Source organism: Entelurus aequoreus, linkage group LG26, assembly GCF_033978785.1.
Source record: "Entelurus aequoreus isolate RoL-2023_Sb linkage group LG26, RoL_Eaeq_v1.1, whole genome shotgun sequence".
Lineage (NCBI taxonomy): Eukaryota > Metazoa > Chordata > Actinopteri > Syngnathiformes > Syngnathidae > Entelurus > Entelurus aequoreus.
In genome coordinates, this window is record NC_084756.1 from 27209703 (window position 1) to 27221714 (window position 12012).

A 12012-nucleotide genomic window follows, 5' to 3' on the forward strand; every position below is an offset into this window, starting at 1 on the left:
GTTTCTTCAATATTTAGAATGCAAAAAAAAAAAAAGAATAACATCCATCGTCATGTCTCTCATAATGATTGTAAAGGATAGGCAAAATTCCCCTCAAAAGTGCAGTTCCCTTTTACGGATCCGTACGGTTTGTTCTTGACATAAACATTACCAAAAAAAAAAGATAACCATAGTTATAGTGAGGGCGTGCACGAACATAACTGCTGCAAAAAAAGTTGACAGGAAGTGACGTAGTCTTCGGGGCATGTGTGGAATAATCGGGTCTTCTAGAACCGGTCGGGTTGCAGAGACAAAGACCACTTCAAAGATGCGTTCTTCTGTATATTTGATATTTTAGTCCACAAAAATGTTTAGGAATTCCATCCATCCATTTTCTACCGCTTGTCCCGTTCGAGGTCACAGGGGTGCTGGAGCCTATCTCAGCTGCATTCGGGCGGAAGGCGGGGTACACCCTGGACAAGTCTTCACCTCATCACAGGGCCAACACAGATAGACAGACACCATTCACACTCACACACTAGGGCCAATTTAGTGTTGCCAATCAACCTATCCCCAGGTGTATGTTTTTGAAGGTGGGAGGAAGCCGGAGTACCACGCAGTCTCGGGGAGAACATGCAAACTCCACACAGAATGATCCCGAGCGCAGGATCGAACCCAAGACCTTCGGATTGTGAGGCAGACGCACTAACCCCTATTCCACCGTGCAGAGGGGTTAGTGGGGTTCCTAAATTCTTTAGGAATTTATTTGATTAAAACTTAATTTAATTTAGATGACTGAAATTTGACTACAACTAAAATACATCTTTGTTGAAAGACTGACTAAAACGAAATTAAAAAAACGATGTCAAAATTAACACTGATAAACATAATTTCTGATGGGAAAAAATGGCTTTGGTTTGTCTTCGTCTGACTTTTGTCATGTCTGTTCATGTTTTTGTTTTGGCCATGTGTTTGTTTTTTGGACTCTTTTTAGTTCCTGGTTGCACTTCCTTGTTTTGTTTGTTTCCATAGCAACTCATTAGTTTTCACCTGTCTTGTCACGCACCTGTTTCACGTTTCGAGTCACGCACCTGTTTTCACTGATCATGTCACTATTTAAATCTGTCTGTTTCTGTTGTTCACCCTGGCGACCTCGCACTTTTTCATCCCTCTACTTCATGTCATGTTCACAGTTCTTTGCCAAGTAAGTTTTTGTTTATTAATGCCACAGTTTGTGTTTTTGTTTTATTGTTCATAGTTTCTGCCTTTGTGCAAGTTTTGTGTTTATACCCAAGTTTTGTATTTCCGCCTTTGTGCGCGCCTTTTGTTTGCTTCCTTTTTTTGTAGTTTATTAGTGTTAAAATAAATAATGTATTTAAATTCACGTCTGGCGCCAACTTTCCGTTGCCTTCCGGAGAAACAAGACCCAAGAACCAAGTCGTGACAACTTTTTGGAGCGAACACCGAGGTACTGCTGTATTTTTGTCGGAAGTGTCAAGCTGGAAAGAGTAGCACTTTAAGGACAGGGTGATACAAACACATTAAAACAATGTAAAATACCGTACAAGGATAGACAATTGCAGCTTCCATTGGAATCTCACTTTGAAGGTTGAAACATACATAATGAGAGAGGAGCAGTTGACTGACATCAGGACCAAAGGTAAAAAAGTCAAATTGTTAGATGTCTTAACCTTTCAGTTTGCATAATAATGTTATATTTTCACTGTCTAAAATGATTGTCTATTTTTCCACGTACTTTCCCTGCAGCCATGAACAAAGCCAAAGAGGTGACTGCTATACAACAGGACAGGCGGTATTTGGGGACAAGCTGCAGCCTATCAAAATTGGCCCGGCTCCTGACTGTTCAGCTGGGCAAGAGAGAACTTGGTGAGGACACACAATGGAAAGACCGCTTCCTTTCTTTGTGTCCGTCTGGCAGAAACATTCAAAGTTACGATCTGTGCTCCTGAAGGATAACACTATGCAAACGAAAAACCACTAAGATGTTTGTCAGACAACATGAGGTCTCCAGTCTGGATTTACTCACTGACGGATGCAAATCCACTCACGCACAACAGTGTGTTGATCAAGTGGAAAAGAAAATGACTGTTGAATACAAAACCCACCACAGAGTGACACCTCATTGAATATTTGCCAACATGTGAGTCAACCCCTTTGTGTGGAGTCAATTTTGGACCTCAACAACATCTAGCAATGATGTCTCTTAACTCGAGACTTGTAGATGTAACAATTGGATTTAGAGTGGACTGTGAATGAAACATATTTTTAATCTACAATCACAATACAAGTGCGATTATCCATTGAGACAAAATACAACGAAATAAGGAAAAGATCCAGAACCAATAGATTTGAACAGTGAGTATGCAGCGTGGCCCAAAGGGCAGCTGAGGAAAAGCAAAGACACAGGCAAGAAGATGAGGTACACTATATTGACAAAAGTATTTGGCCACCCATCCAAATGATGAGAATCAGGTGCCCTAATCACTTGGCCTGGTGTATAAAATCAAGCACTCAGGCATGGAGACTGTTTCTACAAACATTTGTGAAAGAATGGGCCACTCAGTGATTTCCAGCGTGGAACTGTCATAGGATGCCACCTGTGCAACAAATCCAGTCGTGAAGTTTCCTCGCTCCTAAATATTCCAAAGTCAACTTTATTATAAGAAAAGTGAACAGTTGGGGAATAACAGCAACTCAGCCACGAAGTGGTAGGCCACGTAAACTGACAGAGAGGGGTCAGTGGATGCTGAAGCGCATAGTGCAAAGACTTTCTGCACAGTCAGTTGCTACAGAGCTCCAAACTTCATGTGACCTTCCAATTAGCCCACGTACAGTACGCAGAGAGCTTCATGGAAAGGGTTTCTTTGGCCGAGCAGCTGCATCTAAGCCATACATCACCAAGTCCAATGCAAAGCGTGGGATGCAGTGGTGTAAAGCACGTCGCCACTGGACTCTAGAGCAGTGGAGACACCTTCTCTGGACTGATAATTTAGCTTTTCCATCTGGCAATCAGATGGACCAGTCTGGGTTTGGAGGTTTTTTGATTGATTGTTTGATTGAAACTTTTATGAGTAGATTGCACAGTACAGTACATATTCCGTACAATTGACCACTAAATGGTAACACCCGAATAGGTTTTTCAACTTGTTTAAGTCGGGGTCCACGTTAATCAATTCATGGCAAATGGTTGCCAGGAGAACGCTACATTTGGGACTGCATTGTGCCGAGTGTTAAATTTGGTGGAGGAGGAATTATGGTGTGGGGTTGTTTTTCAAGAGTTGGGCTTGGCCCCTTAGTTCCAATGAAATGAACTTTGAATGCTCCAGGATACCAAAACATTTTGGACAATTCCACGGGATGGCACTTCAAGTTCATATGTGAGTAAAGGCAGGTGGACAAATACTTTTGGCAATACAGTGTAATTGAGGGTACTACAGTATATGGCTGTGTTCAATCCGCGCACTTTAGTTAGCGTTTTGAGTGCATTCATGTGTTTCGGCGAAAGGTATGACAAGAAGCAGCGCACCTTCAGTACCTGGATGACGCACTCAACACACACCAAATGGTAAATTTGCAGCATTGGAACCTCCACCCAATTGTTGAATTCTTGGCCACGCAGTGGAAGGAATGGGACTCTGCCTACGTTCACTCTGCAGAGTATAATACCCCATTTTTGGTAAATCCCATATTTTTATGTAGTCGTTCACGTTATAAAGAAAAAACAGGATTTCCAGGAGCGTGTGGACGAGCAGTCGGCGCCGGGAGTCACAGGACTTTGACGTGAGTTTTTAAAACATCTACTTTATGCCTGTCTTCCGCTCATTCCTCTACAATTTCTTCTTGTGACGGTTTATTTTGGCAACAAATTATGACAATTGTTGCTTTTCGGTGACATGTGAGTTGCTTGTGTACGTAGTTGATTCATATCCACATACAAAAGATTTTTAAAAGTTGGGATTGGAAATAAATCAGATATACCGTATTTTTCGGACTATAAATCGCTCCAGAGTATAAGTCGCACCGGCCGAAAATGCATAATAAAGAAGGAAAAAAACATATATAAGTCGCACTGGAGTATAAGTCGCATTTTTTGGGGAAATGTATTTGATAAAACCCAACACCAAGAATAGACATTTGAAAGGCAATTTAAAATAAATAAAGAATAGTGAACAGGCTGAATAAGTGTACGTTATATGAGGCATAAATAACCAACTGAGAACGTGCCTGGTATGTTAACGTAACATATTATGGTAAGAGTCATTCAAATAACTATAACATTAAGAACATGCTATACGTTTACCAAACAATCTGTCACTCCTAATCGCTAAATCCCATGAAATCTTATACGTCTAGTCTCTTACGTGAATGAGCTAAATAATATTATTTGATATTTTACGCTAATGTGTTAATAATTTCACACATAAGTCGCTCCTGAGTATAAGGCGCACCCGGCCAAACTATGAAAAAAACTGCGACTTATAGTCCGAAAAATACGGTATATCACATAAGGGCAAAATAAATCGGAATGGACCAGCAGTGTGAACGTAGCCTAAAGACAGTATTATGCTCTTACGTTTACTCTGCATTGGCTAGCTCCTAACCCTACAAATTCGTAACAAAAGAAGCTAACTAGTTATTATTAGGTCAGCAATGGTTGTGTATGCTCGCAGAGTTACATTTTTTGTAAAACATGCAGGAAATTGCACGTCAAGCACTCAACCCCGATTAAGGGTCAAGACAAGGTCTGAGGGGCGGTGTAGTGACTGTGCAGACTCACAACGTGTAATATTAGCAATTAAGGATATGAATCTATGGGCACCGCACAATTAAATTGATTTCGATTCTTGAGGGTAATATTTGATTCAAAATCAATATTATAATAACATTGGGTGCCAGTTCTATGATTAACTACATTCCTCCATAATAGAGATGCGCGGATAGGCAATTATTTCATCCGCAACCGCATCACAAAAGTCATCATCCACCCGCCATCCACCCGAACTAACATTTTATCAAAACCACAACCGCCCGCCACCCGCCACCCACCCGTTGTTATATATCTAATATAGACGATGCAAGGCATTAGTGAGGTTAGAAAGCTTTTGCCTGTTAAAGAAAGGAGACTGATCCAATGCAGCAGAGACATTCAATGCGTGCCACGCATTAATATCTCTTGGCCACGCATTAGAGGCTAAGAGATATTAATGCGTGATAATATTATTTATCATTATTATAATATTATTGTCATTTCCATTAAGAAAGTGTTGACTATTATTGTTATTTTTTTTCCCTGGTCTTTAGTATTCCCTTTTTTAGTTTGTCGCGTACCACGTTTGCTGCCGGCGTTGCAATCTTTTTATTTTTTTCTTCTTCTTCTGTTGTGTTGTGTTGTGCTGTGTCTCGCCAAATTTCTTCCCCCTACAAAAACCTCCCCCCGCCCCTTTTACTTCCGTGGTCATGTTTCCTCTTACGTCATTGACAGCGATCGATAGCACTTCGGCTTTGACTGCCCGTCGCTGGAAGGATACTTCGTCTTTGACAGCTGCTGGAATCTGAAGAAATCGATTATTGTTTTTTTTGTACAGGCGAAACAGGACAGTCGCGTGCCGGTTAAGGACCCCCGGCAACTTTGTGACTTTATTGGACGCAGGCCTGGAAGTAAATGGGGGGGGGGGGGGGGGGGGGGGGGGGAGTTTTTGTAGGGGGGAAGAAATTTGGCGTGACAGCTGCAGCAGTGCCTGATGAATAATTGCCTGTTTCAAAGAGTGCTGCTCGTTTTTCGTATGTGGGTACCAACATTTAACTATGTATATATATTGCCGAATTGGTTCAACCGCCACCCGCCCGAATCTATTTAAAATCTATTTTTTTCGTCATGCATCCGCCCGACCCGCGGATTATCCGCGGACTCCGCGGTTGTGTCCGCAAACCGCGCATCTCTACTCCATAACATAGATAAACACGTCTGATACATTCATATTTTACCTGTAAGAAAACGTTTAAAAAAAAAAAAAAAATTCTACCTGGACATTTAATAAAGTCAAATAAAAATAAGGCAACATTAGAAGTATCCCACACTTCTCTTTTCTAAAATAAATGTGTACAGCAGATATGATCTACATCAGGGGTCGGCAACCCAAAATGTTAAAAGAGCCATAAATTCAAAAACAAATCTGTTTGGAGCCGCAAAAAATTAAAAGCCTTCTATAAGTGATATAACGAAGTCAACACATGATATAAGTGTCTATATTAGCTATATTAGCCTACTATCAAAATGACTATGTGTCGCAGGCTGACACAAATCTTCGTTGACAGAAATGTTGAAATGTAAGATTTAATCTGCACATTTTTACAACATTTGAAAACATTAGTAAAACACAGGCTTCTCAGAGAAACCCTATTAAAACAAATATATATTTTTTCCCCCAACCTTTTTCTATGGTGATACATTTTTGAAAAAGCTCCAGAGAGCCACTAGGGCGGCGCTAAAGAGCCACATGTGGCTCTAGAGCTGCATATTGCGGACCCCCGATCTACATCAACAATATGATTTGCCTGAGTGGCTGGACAGGACAGATTAAATAAATAAATTAAAATTGATATTTTTTAATCGATTAAGAATGGTTACAAATAAGAATTGCAATTCATTCGAAAACCGATTAATTTTTTGACACCCCTATTCGCAATTCAGAATTACAAAAGACAGAACAAGAAGAGTATCATGACAGCAATCAATTTTGGACAGCACTACGCAATCAAAAAGTGCATCCTCAGGAACAAAGTATGCAGTGTATTAGGGTTGTACGGTATACCGGCATTGGTATAGTACCGCGATACTAATGAATCATATCGCACAATAACGGAGTACTTACAAGCAGACAGTGTGTAGACAGAAAAGGGAGAACGGACGCATTTTGGCTTAAAAACTAACGATAAAGGTGAAGCTATAATACTGAAACGGAAGGAAGAAGTGCTTTAAAACATGGCTAGCTAGCTAGCGGCTAAAGTCCAGCCGCAGTCGGCAGTGTTTTAGCTACTTCTAAATCACTAATCCTCGCATCCATGGCGACAAATAAAGTAGGTTTCTTACAAGTATCATCCCTGCAGAACGAGAAATAGGTAAACATGCTTCACTACACACCGTAGTCCACCGGCGTAACAATGTAAACAAATGCCATGGGTGGATCTACACCTAACATCCACTGTAATGATACCAAGTACAGGAGCATATCTAGTCAATACTACTATGATTACATCACAAAATCTTTTTTCGTTTAAAAAAAATGTATATTATGTTTATAAACTCAGGAATTACGTCCCTGGACCATACTTGCCAACCCTCCTGGTTTTACTGGGAGACTCAGATTCAGCGCCTCTCCCGATAACCTCCCGGCAGAAATTTTCTCCCGAAAAACTCCCGGTATTCAGCCGGAGCTGGAGGCCACGCCCCCTCCAGCTCAATGCGGACCTGAGTGGGGACAGCCTGTTCTCACGTCCGCTTTCCCACAATATAAACAGCTTGCCTGCCCAATGACGTCATAACATCTACGGCTTTTAGAGAGTAGAGTGCACAACTGCGAACACAACAAGGAGACGAAGCAGAAGAACGAGGAAGTTACAGACATGGCGACGCCGTCGACGAGCAAGATGAAGAAATACGCTTGCAAGTTCCAAAACAAATGGAAACAAGAATTTCAGTTCATCCAGGACAGTTCGAAGGGGAAGGGGTATGTATGTTGCCTGTACATTTTGTAGAACAGACTTCTCCATTGAACACGGTGGCCGAAATGATATACTCATTCATGAACGGAGAAGTTAAACAGGACAATGCTGCCATCTACTGGATAGCCTCCGGCACACTAAAATTCAAGTATTTATTTTATTTATATGTATACTAAAATATATATATATATATATATATATATATATATATATATATATATATATATATATATATATATATATATAGCTAGAATTCACTGAAAGTTAAGTATTTCATACATATATATATATTTATATATATATATTTATATATATATATATATATATATAGCTAGAATTCACTGAAAGTTAAGTATTTCATACATATATATATATATATATATATATATATATATATATATATATATATATATATATATATATATATATATATATATATATATGTATATATATATATATATATTTATATATATATATTTATATATATATATATATATATATATATATATATATATATATATATATATATATATATATATATATATATATATGAAATACTTGAGTTGGTGAATTTTAGCTGTAAATATACTCTCCTTTTAACCACGCCCTTAACCACGCCCCCCGCCCCAACCACACGCCCCCACCACGCCGACCCCCCCGATATCGGAGGTCTCAAGGTTGGCAAGTATGCCCTGGACACATGAGGACTTTGAATATGACCAGTGTATGATCCTGTAACTACTTGGTTTTGGATTGATACCTAAATTTGTGGTATCCAAAACTAATTTAAAGCATCCAAGTGATTATTACATTTTAACAGAAGTGTCGATAGAACATGTTAAAAGACAAAATATGCAGATATTAACAGTAAATGAACAAGTAGATTAATAATTAATTTTCTACCGCTTGTCCTTAATAATTTTGACAAAATAATCGAATAGAAAATGAGCAGCTAAACTAGAAGCCTTTTTTTGCTTACTTACTACTAAAAGACAAGTTGTCTAGTATGTTCACTATTTTATTTAAAGACAAACTTGCAATAAGAAACTTATGTTTAATATACTGTGAGATTTTTTGTTAAAATAAAGCCAATAATGCAATTGTTTGTGGTTCCCTTTATTTAGAAAAGTATCGCAATACATTTTGGTACCGGTACCAAAATATTGGTATCGGGACAACACTACAGTGTACACAGTATACAGTACATATTAAAGTGTGAGTAAAGAAGGGCGCAGATTGAATCGCAGCATTTGACTACACACAAAAAAACAGAATTCAACAAAAATATGAATATGAATACTTTGACCGTGATAAAAAAGGGGGAAAGATGGCGCTCTCGGTTCTTCGTGTCATACGAGGTAGCGTTGAAGAAAGGGGAACAATCGGGCGTTAGCAGAATGCCACTGATTGCACAGCGGCTGCAGGTGTGCCTCGTTGCTCCGCCCTGTACCGGAAGTACAAGTATGTAACTACAAAGGAAATACAATAAGAAACCAAAAATAAAAGACAGGCCAGGACAGGACAGGACAGAAAAATGTAAGACAACAGTAGAAGACGGAATGTTATGTGCTAATTTAGGACAAAGCACATGCTGTCTTTACTATACCAATGCAGGCTCATAAAGAATGTTCTGGAGAACAAAAGAGCGGCAACATGGCTTTTATAAGAGCAGGATCCGGAGCTGCGCAACACATCTGCCTCACACTGATTTTCTTCAGGCCCCTCTCAGTCTGTCTGTGTGGCAGATTGGATCTCAACTATCAGTTTGGAAAAAAGATGCTCATTTATTAATTTTGAAGACTGTAATTTGTGGCGCTGATGCAGTTGTGCTGCACTGAGTTGGGCACTGGGTTTTTTTCCGAACAAGTGAGCATAATTAGTTATAGTACCGAACACACAAATATCTTGACATAAACGGTACATAGAACAGATCAGTGATTCTCAAACTGTGGTATGCGTACTCCATCTAGTGGTATGTCAAAGAATCACCTAATTAAGTCATTAGTGTTTTATTTTCTTATATTCAAACTAGTCTTGTCCCGATACCAATATTTTGGTACCGGTACCAAAATTATTTCGATACATTTCTGTACTTTTCTAAATGAAAGGGACCACAAAAAATTGCATTATTGGCTTTATTTTAACAAAAAATCTTAGTGTACATTAAACATATGTTTCTTATTGCAAGTGTGTCCTTAAATAAAATAGTGAACATACAAGACAACTTGTCTTTTAGTAGTAAGTAAGCAACCAATGGCTCCTAATTTAGCTGCTGATGTATGCAGTAACATATGTTGTTATTTTCCATTCTATTATTTTGTCAAAATTATTAAAGACAAGTGGTAGAAAATGAATTATTAATCTACTTGTTCGTTTACTGTTAATATCTGCTTACTTTCTCTGTTAACATGTGCTATCTACACTTCTGTTCAAATGTAATATTCACTTATTCTTCTGTTGTTTGATACTTTACATTAGTTTTGGATGATACCACAAATTTGGGTATCAATTTCATACCAAGTAGTTACAGGATCATACATTGGTCATATTCAAAGTCCTCATGTGTCCAGGGACGTATTTCCTGAGTTTATAAACATAATATACATTTTTTTTTAAACGAAAGAAGATGTTGTGATGCCAAAAAAATATCGATGTAATTATAGTAGTATCGACTAGATACGCCACTGTACTTGGTATCATTACAGTAGATGTTAGGTGTAGTTCCATCAATGGCGTTTGTTTACATGTTGACGCTGGACCAGTACTTTTCAGAGGCGTTATAGTACCGAATATATGATTCATTGGTATCGCGGTACTATACTAATACCGGTATACCGTACAACCCTAATTCAAACACAGTGTGACTGTTCAAACTGTGACTAATGTTACAATGGCCAAAAATATTAAATATGCTTGTTTAATAAAACCTCTTCCTTGTTTTTAGCAAATACTCAGGCCTACTACACAAAGTTTGAGAACCACTGGAATTAATCATGACTTCAAACACAAGTTTTATTAATAGTTGGCCATGAGTCAACTTTGTCTGTCACTTGTTTATTGTGTGCGGTGAATCAATACCTTTGTCACTTCTTGCTGTCTGCTGATCTGACCACCAGTTCGTACTGGACATAAAGTTGCCTGGTAGTATACGTGCCCAATATTCTAACAAGAGAAGTATCCTACACTTCTCTTTTGTAAAGTAAATCTGAACAGCCGATATGGGCATCTACATCAACTATATGATCTGCCTGAGAAGCTGGACAGGACAAAAAAAGAAAAAGAAAAAAAAAAAATATATATATATATTCTAACCTGTCCAGAGTTTCCCATAAACTGCCAAGATACCTGTGGCGGTGGAGGCGTGACTATGGGCGTGGTCACCATGACATCATTGAGTAATTTGCATAATTTACTACAATGATAGGATTTTCTCTAAAAAGGCTCAAAAAATGTATACTTACTAATTAATAATAACAGTTTTGTTTTAAACGCCCATCCATCCATCCATTTTACAATATAATTACAACACTATGTACATATTTTTTTCCAAGATGGCTGCGCTTCAGAGCAGCGGCTTCGTGCGAGCGCTCCTGGAAGTGTAGACCGATTTGGCAAAAATACCCCTCAATTCAGTCAATTTCATGGCTGGCTCACAGCGTGTTCACTCCGTGATCACTTACGACCGACTTACGATTCTGGATGTGGAGAGATCGGGCCATTTTGGGCTGAAAGATGCGTGTACCGTGGACCTACTCGCTAGCTTGGGAATTCTTCGCGAGCTACATCCAGCAGTGGCCTTTGAAGCAGCGGCGTCGACTACCAGCGGAGACGGTCAGCGAAAGAGACGTAAGCGATGCGCTCGGAAGCAGAAGCGGGGGTGTCGGGCGGGGCTAACAACAAAGCTAAATGCTTTGTTGTTAGCGGGGCTAACGAAAAAGCTAAATGCTAATCCACAAAGAAGCGCTAATAAGGAGTCTGTTAAGCTAAAACTAGCCAGCGCCAGGCTGGATAATCCCTGCACACATAGCAATTCTTCTAGAATAATATACAACTCACATAATGTTTTTTCTGCGTCAGAGGTGGACATGCATTTTACTGAGGTGGCAAACAATCTAAAAATTCCTGTCATATCAATTCCTAGATATGGTCGAAATTATTTAAAGTGCACTATGCATAATAAACGTAACATTATTAATATTGCTACTACAGATACTTTCAACAAAAACTCCTCAAAACAGCCCACTACCTATAATATGGGCTTTTTAAACATAAGGTCATTGTCTTCCAAAA

General features: G+C 39.0%; 1 protein-coding gene across 1 annotated transcript in view; it reads left to right on the forward strand.

Moving 5' to 3' along the window:
• Positions 1–1828: 1828 nt before the first annotated feature.
• col7a1 (collagen, type VII, alpha 1) overlaps positions 1829–12012 on the forward strand; it is a 183701-nt gene continuing 173517 nt past the window's right edge. Inside the window, exon 1 of the mRNA XM_062037815.1 lies at positions 1829–1866. The gene's annotated coding sequence lies outside the window, so the exon portion shown is untranslated. The remainder of the gene's footprint in view (positions 1867–12012) is intronic.